At 34.8% G+C, this 14353-nt stretch overlaps 1 protein-coding gene across 4 annotated transcripts in view; it reads left to right on the top strand.

Moving 5' to 3' along the window:
- The window catches only part of l(1)G0289 (plexin domain containing lethal (1) G0289), a 69428-nt gene that overhangs the window by 14913 nt on the left and 40162 nt on the right, over window positions 1-14353 (top strand). The gene's annotated exons all lie outside the window — the stretch shown is intronic.

The following is a 14353-nucleotide window of genomic DNA, read 5'->3' on the forward strand; positions in this document are numbered from 1 at the left end:
GCAGGTACTACTTTTTTAGTTTTCTAAACCATGCACACTTGGAACAAAAATTGTAAACAAAAAACTATCTGTCATACAGCAAGGGTTGTTTATCACTGGTTTGAGGTTAAATATTTCTAAATGCTACTAAATGTAGGCTTGTTCTGAGAAGTGGACTAAAAAGACACCAACTGGTAGGTATACATTATAAAATGAAGGCTATAAATTAGGTAGCCTGGTAAAAATATTTGACAATCCGACGAGAATAAGTAAAAAAGAGCACTAGCTAGAGGAAGAACAATGTATGTTTCGTAGGTAGACTGTAAATTTTGTTCATCAGCGTAATGTAGGCAGCATTTCCTGAGTATTTTAGTCATGTAAAACTCCTCTACAAGTGGTGTCGGAAGACACGCCATTCTGACTGGGCGATAAGAACTAGATCCCATAACATTGACCTAATATGAATCGGATGGGCACTCATCGATATGAGAGAAGTCTCCCCTGATCCTTATAGAACATCCCTTCCACTCCTTCCTGGAGTAGTTTTAATTTTTTTACCCTTACCCTTTACCCAGATAGTAGCGGTATTCACTCATGTTGGTAAAGTGGCATTGTAGATCTTGTACATCTTGTTAATATTGTAGATCTACAAGTGTTTACAATACCACAACAACAAAATACATGAAAGTTTAATTTACCACAGGGTTGTTAATTTACTCGACCTAAAAGTATTGTAAACATTCCATTGTACTTTTACAAGGGTGTAGAACAGCTGATTGTTGGGCCATCACTTTGTTGTGAGTTTTATTTTATGTCGGAGTTTTGTTTTTTGGGTAGAAAAATGGGAAAAATAAAAAGAATAAAAGAATGGAGGCCAAGAAAAAAAACAAAATTTTTTTATGAAAAAAGTATAATAAAACTGAAACTAAAAGATAGACTTACGACGACATTAAGATGTTTTGATTTGTTTACGATATTCACAAAAAAGACATTCACACTTCGTTGTAAAAAACCCTGGTACATATAGTACATTAACAAGAGTTGTAAATCTATCACCATGAGTGAATACCGCTAGTATTTTGTTTTGATTGGAATAGTTTAACACCCTTTCCTTATTAATTTTATGCTACTATATTAAGTCATGCAATTTGTTATTGTTATTGAATATTGTTCTGGAGTAGTCACAACTCAATCAAAAAGCTTTTAAGATTTTTTATATAACATATTTATTTTACTATTTTACTACAATTCTTAAACTTTGTAAGTTTTGTTTGGAGTAGTTGATCATCCCTCCCACTCCTTCCAGGAGTAGTTTTAATTCATGCATTTTAAATCAAAAGTTTTCTGTAAGGAGATGCAAATTTATATGTTTTTTACCCTTTATTATGATAGTATTTTGTTTTAATTGGAGTAGTTTAACACCCTTTCGTTATTAATTTTAAGCTACTATATTAAGTCATGCAATTTGTTATTTTAGGCATTATAAAATGGAAATAAAATTGAAATTGAAAATTGATGTATGTTGTAAGTCAGCCGCACCAAGGTTACTGATTTAACCAAAACCACAGGATGCATATAGAAGAGATAGGTAAAGGGAATGGACCACACCTTAATTCAAAATAAAAAAACATGCAACACAATTCTCTCTCCCGTTACTCCTCACTCACACCGGAATCCACTGCCCTCAAAAACTCAACTTTGTAAATGGGAACGTATGCTCCCATTTACTTTACAGAGAAAAAACAGAGTGTAATATCAGAATATTGGGAGCCCCGTCCATACTAGTTACCGTCCCCCCATACCCAGCAAACTGTTCAGATCTACAGTTCTTAAGAATTATTTATTGTAGAGTACCCATTACATTGAGGGCGTCCTGGCTATGTACAGAAACCAAGATCATCTCATCACCCTTACGTTAGGTTAGGTAGATGTCGTAATTGACAGCTACTTCACACGGTCCATTGTGTTCACCCTATAGAGTACTGCAGAAAAAAACTGCCGATTGAAATAACTTGCGCTCCTCTTTGGGTCAGTCAGCGTAGTGCTATCAATCTGCTTAGCCAGTACTATGGTCATTGTGAGGACGGAATCCCACAACGCATGATGAGCATTAAAGTCCCCCCGAGGCAAGTCGGTTGTGACCTTCCAAAAGCAGGCTTATCTTGGGACTATAACCGGGACTATACGGGTACTGGTAATTAGAACCAGGCTTAAACTCCACATCAGTAGTGCAATTCTCGTTAGCAATAACTGCAATTTTTTATTTGCTTATAATTTCAAAATTACAAAATAAAGTTGCCGGTAACATCTACTACCACAACTCCTGATGATCTACTCCAGACGGTTATTACCATCCAAAAGCGGACTAATGTGGGGCCTATAACCTGGAGTATAGCTATTTATCGGCGGGATGTATACGTTCAGCAACTCTACCTCGGCAGTTCTACACCTGATTGTTACCCCCATCTATTCCATGCACGGGTCATTAGAGCAAGACTAAAACGAGATATGTCTGTATTAAATGGACTGGTGTAATAGGAAATCTAATCCTCCCACCACCAATTCTGGTGCGATCCTTCCTCAGTTCGTTGTAACAATCACAATGCTGCAAGCTGCAGTTGTTGTTGAGCTTGATTTCCTACACCACCGCTTAAACTATTCATATCTTCAGAGTACGATATGTCTCAGACGCGTTCCTCTAGAAGCCAAACTTCCGAGTTCAGCTTTATAACATTTAGTAAACCGACCACTAGGTAAGTCGTAACTATTTCCATTATCTAAGTGTAATCGTAAGTGAAGAGGTTAAAACCCCTCATAAGATTTTCAAAACTTTTACTATTTTTTAATGTTCAAATGTAGCTTCGTACAAATAGCTAAGCTAACGGCATTTGAGAAAGTGCAATGTAACAACTTATTTATGAGAGCTTTAATTGTTTTTTCATTTTTTTATTTTCTTTCATTCTTGACAAGTAGTATTTAATCGTTTGCATACAAAAACAACTATGTTTGCATGTCGGTCGGTCTGAGCTGCCTGTTTGTCTTTTTGTTTTAGTGACTACTAACGTTGTGGCGGTAGTAGTGGACAACAACAATAACAAAGAAACCAATTGATAAGAGTTCATTTTATGGTTCAAATGGAAATTATAAATATGTTTACATTTTGTATAATTATGAAAAAATAAAATACAACAACAAAAACTAACAGCTACCGCTGATGCAGCAGTCAATAAATTTAACCACAAACCAACAGAAATTATAATACACTTGAGTTTAGATAGTTGGCGCTGGACGGACAGATAAAGTACAATATATGTATGTATGTATGTTGTTAGTATATGCGTATTTTAATAGTCCGTCGTACAACAATAATATTTATATTTTCTTGTTTTTTTTCTGTCTTACTGAACATTGTACCCATGCGTGTATTTTGTTATCACAATTCCCCTAACGCGGCGAACAACAAACTACCGGTAAATTAGAGAAATGCATTTTGAATATTAACAACTGACACACAGATGGGTAGACAGATATGTATGTGTTTTTATTGGCATGTTCTTGTCATTTGCAGTGATTGGATGTTATCTTTGGTGTCGAAAAAAATGTTGACAAGGAAAAACTCTATATGGGAGGTAAATTCTTAGAATGAACAATTTAGGAGAGTTTTCTAATCTCAGAGGTGATCAATAATGACCACTTTCACGGCTTCCAATTTCAAAGAACAAAGGAGAAACGAACATGACATGAATTTTAAAGTAATTCCTTAATTTTTCTTGACTTTAGAGCAAACACAGGGAGCAAAATTGAAGTTGACCACATATCATTGATCAACGGGATTGAAGGCTAAAAAATATATAACAATGATAATGAAATATTTTTTAATAATTAAGTGTAAACAACCTTATGTTCCTTTCTAAAGAAAAAAGGCCGCATCTACGTTTTATAAGTTGGACTTTATATGTGCCTATACTTTGTACTTTTTCATACTGTTCCCTTCCAAAGCGAAAGTTCCGTATCCACGTTTTATAAGTTGTACTTATACGTATATCATGTTTTTTTTTTTACTTTTCGTTTGGTTAAACCCGCCCGCCAATGACTAAGATACTATTTCTGAGTAATATTTAATTGTTGTTTTTCTTTAGCTTTTTTGTTTTTTATTTCATCCACTGCCTTTCAGTGAAAAAAAATTGAACTCAAAGTTAGCGTGAAACCTGTTCCATTCTCTGACGACTACGGTTATTATTGTCGTCATTGTGGGAGTGAAGAAGAATTATCAATACTATTTTATGGTTATGGTTGGTTGGTCGGGCGACTGACTGGAGTTTTTTCAGAAATTCTTTTCTCGTTTTGCAAATAAAATATTTATGTTGATTTTTTATTTTTGTTTTATCTTATTTGTTTTTTTTTTTCACTCTCTAAACACGTTTTTACAAAAAAATGAGAACGTGATTTATTTATTGCTATTTTAATTGTCTATTTTGTTATTTAAATTGAATTCTTCTGTAATCAATAAAGAGTCTTTCTAGAGATTGACACATAAAGCAAAATAAGTGCTTCTATCAGATTAGTTCACATGAAATTAAAACGTAAACAATAAGTATAGTATAGAAATTTATTCACAATAGTCCGCTCTACTTGTATGGAAATGGACATTAAAAATATTTCTATAATTAACTTATTTTATTCGACGAATTTTATAGTGAGTAAAATTAATTAAGGCCTCAAATCTCAACTTAGGCTAGGTTTAAAAATGCGAAGTTATCTGTTAATATAGTCACTACTTCATTCGGAGACCCTTGGTTAATTCAGACGACTGCACCAGACAGCTGCGTAATTGAGTCATGCAGGGTGCGCCTTAACTAACTTTTAATGAAAACCGCTTACATCTGGGAAATTTTTACGGATTGTGGGACAGCAATGTTAGTAGATGAGAAAAAGCAGAAACAACAAAAAATCGCTGTAGGGATTTTAAATAAATCGCGATCAAAGTTCACATTTTTAGGTTGGTTTTCAATCCATTTATAGTTAGTTAAGATGCACCGGTTCTTGTAATGTTGGACCTCTCTTTCTATATTATGAAGGTCAAACCTGACATGCCTGGGTGGAGGGGTCCTATCCACAAAATGGTGATTAGTATGGCTCTCACGGTAACATCCGAACAAGTACTGCAACGAAAGCATGTCATTGTGTTGCTGTACCGGAAGAATTTTTGTCTCCTCCTGAAGACATGAGGAGGGACCCTGTTGTAGTTCTCAGTTCAGGGCGGCATTCTGACAGGTTTGAATTTTCTTCCATCGCCTTGCACTTATACTCGCGGGCTACAGACTGACCTATCGCGTTATATATGGCCAACAAGGTTTCTTTGTCTGCATCCCAAGTGCTGGCGGCTAGGGATTTGAGGACCTTCTTCCTACATCTTTAGCTTGTCGCAGATAGCTGTAGCATGCGTGGACGACATGCACATGATGTCGAATATTAACCCTAGATTCTAAAGGTAGTTAGTGGTCGGAATTCTGTTGCTATCGAACAAGACATTCAACTCTGTTCTGACCTCTGGCGGATATTTGCATATTCCTCGAATGGAAAAGGTGGTAAGATCAGTCAAATTGGAGTTCAGCCTTTCACAAATGACATCAGGGAAGCTACCTGATGCCAAATACCTGACATCCGCTTACGTTACGATCTCAATGTCGTCTGGAGCGGACGGAATACATAAGGCATAGAGGTTAAACAGTTCCGGAGTTATCGTCCTACCTTGGGGAACTCCCAGTATCCCTCTACGGGACTTGGACTTCTTGTTCCTGAATTCCACGTATGACTGGCGTCCACACATATAATTGATTATCCAACGTTTCTAACTTGGCCGGAAAGTTGTCTGCTCGATGTCCTCAAACAGCGTGGAGTGCTTGACAGCATCAAAGGCACTGTTGTCGTATTTCTGACGCTGGGGTGGAATAAAGTCTCAAGGGTCTTTGCTACCAGCATAACGTCGCCAAACGTGAGTGAGGTCTATCTTCCTTCTTTCCGGGATTCAAGAGAGAGACTTTGCAGTTGCAACTCTTCACTTGTTCTGCTTATGCTCACCGATCAACCTGTTAATTTCCACTGTCAGCTCTCTCTGGGGTTAGCACGACGAAGCTCATGACGCTTATCTACTAATTCAGTCGCCTCTACTGGGAAATGGGACTCCACTTCCGTTATTCGACCAGCAGGTATATAGCGAGCGGCTCGCAACGTCCTTTCTGCTACACAAACAACAGAAGGTCTGACTGCTACCCCCCATACATTCGATGTACGGGTCATTATGGCCAGGCTCAGGCGAGTTAAGTGTGTATTGAACTGACTGTTGCAATAGGAAAGCTGATCCCCCCAACGCCACTTCTGGTACGATCCTCAGTACGTTGTAGCCATCACAATACTGTTGGCTGCAGTTGTGTTGAGCACCGCCGCTAACATTATATTCTTCTGACTTATGACATCCACTATTTCCTCGATCTTACCCCGGAGTCCATTGCAATTAAATTGCAAAAAATATGCTTTTCAGAGATTGCAACAACAACGGCTGATGTTAGGTGCTTCGTGTGTCGTTGCTGTTGGGTAGACGTCGGGTGAGTCATAGAGTCTAAAAAATATTTTTTTAACATCCATGAACTGGATTGTTTCTAAAAAATATTTTTTAAACATCCATGAACTGGATTGTTTCTAAAAAATATTTTTTAAAAAATTAACGAACTTGGATAGCGCCTAAAAAATATTTTTTAAAAAATCCACGAACTTGAATAGTGTCTAAAAAATATTTTTTTAAAATCCACGAACTTGGATTCTGCCTAAAAAATATTTTTTTTTTAAATCCACGAACTTGGATAGTGTCTAAAAGAATATTTTTTTTTAAATCCACGAACTTGGATAGTGTCTAAAAGAATATTTTTTTTTAAAAATCCACGAACTTGGATAGTGCCATAAAAATATTTCTTTAAAAATTCACGAACTTGGATAGTGTCTAAAAATATTTTTTAAAAACCCACGAACTTGGATAGTGTCTAAAAAAATATTTTTTAAAAATTCACGAACGTGGATAGTATCTAAAAAAATATTATTTTAAAAATCCACGAACTTGGATAGTGCCATAAAAATATTTCTTTAAAAATTCACGAACTTGGATAGTGTCTAAAAATATTTTTTAAAACCCCACGAACTTGGATAGTGTCTAAAAAAATATTTTTTAAAAATCCACGAACGTGGATAGTGTCTAAAAATATTTTTTTTAAATCCATATAATTGGATAGTGTCTAAAAATATTTTTTTTTAAATCCATATAATTGGATAGTGTCTAAAAATATTTTTTTTAAATCCATATAATTGGATAGTGTCTAAAAATATTTGTTAAAAATCCACAAACTTGGATTTTTTAAAAAAAAATATTTTTTGTGAAAATTCACGACTTTGGGAAGAGTCTCAAATATATTTTTAAAAAATCCACAGACTTGGATAGAGTCTCCAAAATATTTTTTTGAATAGCCACGAACTTTGATAGACCCTCAAAAATATTTTTAAAAAAATCCACGAACTTGAATAGACCTTCAAAAAATATTTTTTTAAATGAAATGATTCATAAAAAGCAATATAAATTAATTAAAATTGGCAAACAGAACTAAACGTATTGACAGTAGTTATACGCACCAATGAACAAAATTGAGTTTTCTTTATTATAAATGAAAAATTGTTTTGCGATTTTGTTACGTATTCGCAAAATTTTAATTGGATTTTCTTCTACTAGGACATATGTATATCTGTACATCAGGGCGACCCAAAAAACAACAATAACTCCAATAAGCATATTTGGCCGATTTCCGGTATTTTGGGCCCTATGTAGCTACATGAAAATCCTATCGGATTTTAAAAAAAATATAGGACTGACGACTAAAGGTCAATGTCATAAATATTTTCAACCAATTATTCTTTAGTTTGCTTTATTTGTATTGCTTGTACTATATAAACATGAATTAAACCAATAATACTACTACTACTACTAAAAAAATTATGTAGGATTCATTTTTTAGCCACAACAATGAATTCGTAAAGGTGTTTCATCGATTGGACCACAATTGCGACCGTTAGAGTTTTTTTAGATATTACTATGGAAACAAAGATCGTCCGGGTGGTACGGGTCAACGTTAACCGATCGCCATAACATATCATATATAAGGGTTTTGGATCAAATGAAAAACATGTAGGAAGTAGAAGTTCAACATTTTTTTTGAACATACAGTTGCGTTCAAAATAATAGGAGTGCCCATACGCAAAATGGAAAGGTCCAAAAAACATGGTTAAACTTCTCCATTTTGCCCAATTCTGTATTTTAGCATCCCAACTGTAAATTCATTAGCAGAAATGTGGCAATTTGTTTTAAATTATTTACTGTTTACACCAACATTATAAATCGCCTTCAACTTTTTTGTTCAAAAAAATAGGAGTGTGGAAGAAAGAGGACAATAAAAATATATTTAGTTGAGTTTACAACCAAAACTGTAAATATTTTAGTTAATAGTAGTAAATTCAATAGATTTGAAGTTTGTTTGAAAACAAAAATCCTTTGGGGTACCCAAAAACAGGATATTGTCCTTGTGGCTATTTTTCCCATAAATTGAGCAATTATTGGTCAATTAAATGGATTTTATAGGCAAAAACTTTAGTGATTAGAGTTCTTTAACACTCTGGATGTTACATCGAATAATATATAATGATTATTATTCCATTAATTTGTGTATTTTGATCCTTGAGCCCCAGTTAAGTCAATTTCCATTAGACTTTTATGTAAGGATCGGCTAAAAAAGCATATCTATAAGGCATTTATTCCTCCACCAAATAATATTTTGAGGTCCTTAGGATGTAAGCTTTGTGTTCACAAACAATTTCGCTTCTATTCAAAAAATTGTTAAAATGTGATACCTTGAAATGTAGTTATACCCCATTTTGTGATAGGCAGACTTTGACTACACTAAGTTTGGTATACATCGTACTATATTTTTCTACATAAACTTACGTTTTTCATTCAAAAATACTTCATTTAGATTAATTCCATTAGAAAACTGTGTTTTATACGATTCAAAACCTAATAAACGTATTCGTAGGGCAACTTCAAAAGTATTTCTTTAAAGTTTGCTTTTTAAGAAAGCGTGTAAAATAATGTATCATATCTGCCAATCATCCAATTTTTCAAATATGAAAAAACGAATTATTCTGTGGGGAGATAATATGTTGAAGGCCTCAAAACATTCTTTGGTCGAGGAATAAATGCCTTATAGATACGCTTTTTTGGCCGATCCTTACATAAAGGGGTAGTGGAAATTGACTTATCCTGGGCTCAAGGATCAAAATACCCATCTTAATGGGATACTAATCATTATATATTGTTAGATATAACAGTCAGAGAGTTAAAGAACTCCAATCTCTAAAGGTTTTGCCTATAAAATGCATTGAATTGCTCAATAATTGCTCAATTTATAGGAAAAGTCGCCACAAGGACAATATCCGGTTTTTGGCTACCACCAAAGGATTTTTGTTTTCAAACAAACTTCAAATTTATTGAATTTACTACTATTAACTAAAATATTTACAGTTTTGGTTGTAAACTCAACTAAATATATTTTTATTGTCCTTTTTCTTCACACTCCTATTTTTTTGAACAAAAAATTTGAAGGCGATTTATAATGTTGGTGTAAACAGTTAATAATTTAAAACAAATTACCATATTTCTGCTAATGAATTAACAGTTGGGATGCCAACATTGTTAAAAAAATGCAGAATTGGCAAACATTTAGAAGTTTAACCATGCTTTTTTGGACCATTCCATTTTGTGTATGGGCACTCCTATTATTTTGAACACAGCTGTATGTATTCCTAAATTATTTTGTAAAATAAAGTTGAATATAGACTCACCTCTGACATTAACCCTCCCAGTAAATTTGTCGAATATATTTGACATTTGGCAATGTTTTTACATGAGCAGAAATTAAATTTGACACTGAAAAGGTTAATGCCACTGGTGGAAGCGGTGAGCATCACCGGTGCAAGTGGTGAGCATTTACATTACATCCATAGATAACCCAGCCTCGTCCAGCAGCTGCTGCTGTAGTACGTCATGTAGATTGAGGACAGTATCGTGGATTATCTTTCTCATTTAAATACTTATGTATATCGAATTTCATTCATTCAAATTATTTAACCACAATTTCAATATTTTTTTTCTTTGGTACTTACCTTGTAGGAATTTCCAAACGTTTACTTTTTTTGAAAAAAAAGTTGCCAAGATTTGTGGTTACTGCAAAGATTACGACGAGCGTCGTCACATTGCCGTGCCGATCAAATTTAATTAGGTTCATATTGTTTATAATAAATATGTATGTTTAACAATAATGTTGTAAGTATGTATTCATGTTTTAGTTTTGCACGTACAACGTACAAATGTATAAATTTATTATAAATAATATGAACCTAAATAAATTTGATCGCATGACGATCATCGTTCATTGTAATCGACAAATTTTGTTTATTTTTGCAATATGTGTGACCCACATTTGATTTATAGAATTTGGTTGGAACGTGTCATTTTACTTGGGAAGAAAGCAGGGCAGAAATTTATTTAAAGTTCTGGGAATAATTGATTTAGTTTAGTGTTATAAATTTTTTTTTTTAGAAATTCACGAAATTGTATAGTGTCTAAAAAAATATTTTTTAAAAATCCACAAACATGGATAGTGTCTAAAAATATTTTTCAAAAATCCACAAACTTGGACAGGGTCTAAAAAAACATGTTTTAAAAATCCTCGAACATGGATTGTGTCTAAAAAATACTTTTTAAAAGTCCACGAACTGGGACAGCGTCTAAAAAATATTTTTTTAAAAATTCACGGCCTTGGATAGAGTCTTCAAAATGTTCTTTGAAAATCCACGAACTTTGATAGACCCTCAAAAATATTTAAAAAAATCACGAACTTGGATAGTGTTTAACAAAATATTTTTAACAGACTTCTCTTATATAAATGAGTGCAAGTCGATACATGTGGGACCTACTTTTTATCGCCGAGAGCGAACGGCGTATCTTACGACACCACCGTCGAAATTGTTGATGGTCGTTCCAGTCATGGAGTGAACCGCTAACCTTCTGAGTGCAAGACGGACGTGCTTACTGATCCACCACGGTGGCTACCACATTCTTTGAAAAACATTTGTGTTGCGCCCTCTCTTCTTTTTAGATCTTAATAATTGTATTTATATCCATCACAAGTTGTCGTCCTACTTTGGAATTTTCACTGCCGATTGCACTGATATTTATTTTACATGGTAAAATATCCATCTCTTCCATCAGTTTTCAGTTCAATTTTTTCCTCACGGTATTAAAAGCTGAATTCGATATATTTTACTTTATTTTTCTGTTTCACATTATTTGGTTGCCTTGTATAGTTGAAAATTAGTCGTGAATTTCAAAGCTGAGCAAAAACTCTCAAAAAAACTCGAATGCTGCTGAACACATAAGAGCACAAAATAGAGAGCACACAAAAGCCTAAGACAGAAGAAAACAAAACGAATAGAAGACAAATAGCAAAGTCAGTATTTAATTTACATTCATACACAACTACATCAACAGTCATTAAGAAAATATTTATACCCAGCAAACCAGTCGTACCGACTTCGTAACGAAATCGGAACAAAATTCGGACGATACGTCCGATATCTGATCCGAAATCGTAACGATATCTTAACGAAAGTGGTATGAAGTGGTTGACATAATTTCGGAACGAAATGTCGGAGCGACATCGGATCGATTTCGGTCCGATTTCGTAACGAAATCTGAAGAAAATCTTTGGGAAATTCGAAAAGGAAATTTCTTTGCGACATTCGTTCCGAAATCGGAACGAAATCGGTACAAAATCTGAACTATTTCATATCCTAAAAATCGTTTAGAAATCGGAACGAAATCTTAACTACTTTGCTTCCGAAATTGTTCAGACGTGTCGGACATCAGACATTTGGTTTGCTGGGTAGGCACCATTTTATTTCGAACACTTCCCTCCCCCTGATTACCCCCTCGTTTGGCCCTCTTCACTCAAAACAAAGTGATGGCAAATGTAGTTTAATTCTACAATCGCAAGCTCTTCGTATGAGTGTGTGTGCATGTTTGTTGAAGTCTATCGCGTTTTTTATAGCTTAGCCGCCGCATTAATCTACTTTATTTTACACCTGAATTCATATTTATTTTGTTTTTAGTTTTCTATTTTCGCCATCTTCTATCTCCGCCATCTTGGCATTCTTAATGATTGTTGTTCTTCGTTTTCTTCTTCTCTATACAATTTTCATCTAACACGATGATTTTCTACATCAAGCGTAAATATTGGCCGCCGTTACATTTAATTGAAGTATGAATGTTTACTTTATTGTCTTCCCGACTTGAGAATGAATCAACTCAAAGAAGTGCGGGAAATGTTTATAATTTGAGCATGGCAATTTCTAAATTAATGAATCCACCCTCATTTAGCTTGTGGTGGTGATGGTGGGAGAACCGTAATTATTTGATAACTTAAACCATAGTTTATTGTTATTATCTACAATAAGTGATAATTAACATAAAGTATGGTTTAACATTTTATAATCATGTCCGGATTTTTTTAAACATGTATACTGCAAAGTGGTTTCAGATACCACTTAAGGTTGTTGAACTGCAAAGTAAATATATCGCTAGTGAACGATATCCATTATCATGTTATACTTCTTGTCCACGTGGGTCACTATGGGTCATCGGAAATATCTACAAGAACCTGACTACTGAGGAACCAAACAATTTATCAATTAATTTAATTAGGGAATTGCCATAAGAAATAATCAGTTGCAAAACATAGGACACCATTGTTAAGAAAATGAGCACCGTTGATAAGAGTATGTACATTGGCTGTCTATATTGAAATTGATAGTTTTCAGGTTGAAGGATAGAGGCCCCATCCTACTAAATACTGTATACTGACGCTTAATCAGTGAGAAATTCGACTCAGTGTGATATATTCGACTCAGTATGCCTGCATTAACGAGAACTTCTCTACAAGAATTACTCTTTACAAACATAAAATAAAAAACTGATATATTTTATGTTTTTAAACACATTTTTCTAAATCTGGCTCTGGCTCCTGTTCTATGAATGTGACTGTTTCAATTGGTTGTATCTACAAAGCTACTGAAGATAGTTGAGTAGGTTTGGCTGGGCAGTTGAAAAGGTGCAATTTTTTGAGGACCTATACTGCATGCTGCGCAGTTGGTTTTACCCGGTGTCATCAATCCTTGCCCTATAGGAATTCCTGCTTGATAGGCTTGATGATCTAGGGATTCCCTCATCCACCATACGAAGATTGGCATGACTCTCAGGGGAACCTCCGGGAAAGTACTGCAACGAGAGCCTGAAATTGTGTTGGCAAACTGCAATAATCGTTGACTCAACAAGAAGATCGTCCGTTCATAATATGTGGAGTAATTCTGTTGCAATTCTCAGGACGACATTCTGACAGATTTGAATATTGTTACCACAGAGGTCAACAAGGATCCTTTATCTGTACTCTACATCTCAACTTGTCGCTAAAGCTGTGGCATGCGCGGACGACGTGAACATGCCATCGAATGTGACCCCTAGAATATTGGGGTATTTAGTGGTCGGAATTCTGCTACCATCGACCATTACATTTAGCTCAGTGCTCTTCTCCACAGTCCATGTGGTGAACAGAGTGGCTGAAGACTTAGTCGCGTATATTTGCATATTTATCGCGTGGAAAAGTTGGTATGTAATATCAGCCAAATAGGGATTTCAGCCTTTCATAAATGACATCAGGGATGCACTGTGGCCGAACTTGTATGGGAAAAGCGGCCAAAAATACTTCCTGAGCTGATATCAATACCAAATTTCAGTAAAGGCTAGTTTAGCAACACAAATAAAAATAAGTAAAACCACATCTTTCAATGAAATTGGCTACAATCTGGCTATCGGTATTCCCTAGTGTTAGAAAACCTTCTTGCAAAAAATCTTTGTATTAGGTCCACGTTTTGATAGGGTCCCCATATAATGGTACCGCCGATTTTCGGAATTTTGAAGGCTTTATATAAGTTATTAAATCGAAATGGCCGAAATGCCACTTAATCTTTCCTGGAGGTAGGTTACCCCCAGAAAATTGTCGATTAATGTAGGTCCCCCCTTTGACGTTGTCCCCATAAATCGGTATTCGGTATTTTTAGGGTTCTAGCCGTAATAATCAATCAAAATGGCTGGTTTTCCAAATTTTACATTGAGAACTACATTTTGACGTATCCTTCATATAATTTAACCGAACAATGTCTCTTC

This window comes from Musca autumnalis, unplaced genomic scaffold (genome assembly GCF_047663935.1).
Source record: "Musca autumnalis isolate F117 unplaced genomic scaffold, ASM4766393v1 scaffold_3, whole genome shotgun sequence".
Taxonomy (NCBI): Eukaryota; Metazoa; Arthropoda; class Insecta; order Diptera; family Muscidae; genus Musca; species Musca autumnalis.